General features: G+C 48.6%; 1 long non-coding RNA gene across 3 annotated transcripts in view; it reads left to right on the forward strand.

Annotated features, from left to right (window-relative positions):
- Positions 1 to 941, forward strand: part of LOC119589055 — a 64,075-nt gene that overhangs the window by 23,485 nt on the left and 39,649 nt on the right. The gene's annotated exons all lie outside the window — the stretch shown is intronic.

Below are 941 nucleotides of genomic sequence, written 5' to 3' on the forward strand. Positions count from 1 at the left end.
CCTCATTGTGATTGTTCGCAATGCACCCACGCTTCATTACAACTCGCGATCTGCAGTCTGCCAACCACAAACCAATTTATACAACGTTAAGGGGAAGAAACAAAAAAAAACAAAAACTGAAAGCACACTAAGAAAAACGACCATCCTCTCAATCAGTCTGAATGTCTTTCTTCGTTTTTGCTCCAGTAAGTTGTGCTTTTTCAGTACACCATCCCCCCCCCCCACTCCGAAATGTGTTTGTAAGGTCCCGCGCCCTATATGGACCTATCCACCTTAACTCGGCCTCGCGGTACGGGAATAACTACCGACTACGCACGCACTTTCCCAAATAACATGATATTCCGCGAGAACTTTGAACCTCGAGAAAGACTGACTGGGCTTTCATGTCTACTTCAACGCTGCCGACACTACTTTGGCTCTTTTCCGGAGTTCTGAAAGTTTGAAGAACGAAGTATAATAATAAAAAGAATCCGATGCCGATGCTTAACGGGTCTTTTTCCTGCGTTGGGGTTTTATTTAATTCATTGATGCTCTTGGATAAGGATGAATTTTCGAATGGTGGGTCGTTCCAAGAGTTTAAAAAGTAATACAGAATAACAGATTTCCTCCCACCCCATCCCCATCATTATCCTTTCCCTTTCCTCTTAGCACCGTGACCCCTCCCACACCTCCCCATTCCCCACTCCCCTCCTTCCCCCACAACCCCCTCCCTCGCCCACTCAACCCCACGCCAGCCTCCTCCTTTTCGGGCGACAGCGCAGGCACGCGTCGTCGAACCCCATGATAACCCACATCCGGGTACCGCGCCCTCGCCCTCTAATTCCCGGATGATAAAAACGTTGACATCTCCTCCCTTCCTCTATCGCCAGATCTCAGATATCCCGGCGATCCTATGCAGCTGACAAATGCTGAGACTTGGGGTATCTGCCGTTTTTTCATCC

The sequence above is a fragment of the Penaeus monodon genome, chromosome 25 (genome assembly GCF_015228065.2).
Source record: "Penaeus monodon isolate SGIC_2016 chromosome 25, NSTDA_Pmon_1, whole genome shotgun sequence".
Classification (NCBI taxonomy): domain Eukaryota; kingdom Metazoa; phylum Arthropoda; class Malacostraca; order Decapoda; family Penaeidae; genus Penaeus; species Penaeus monodon.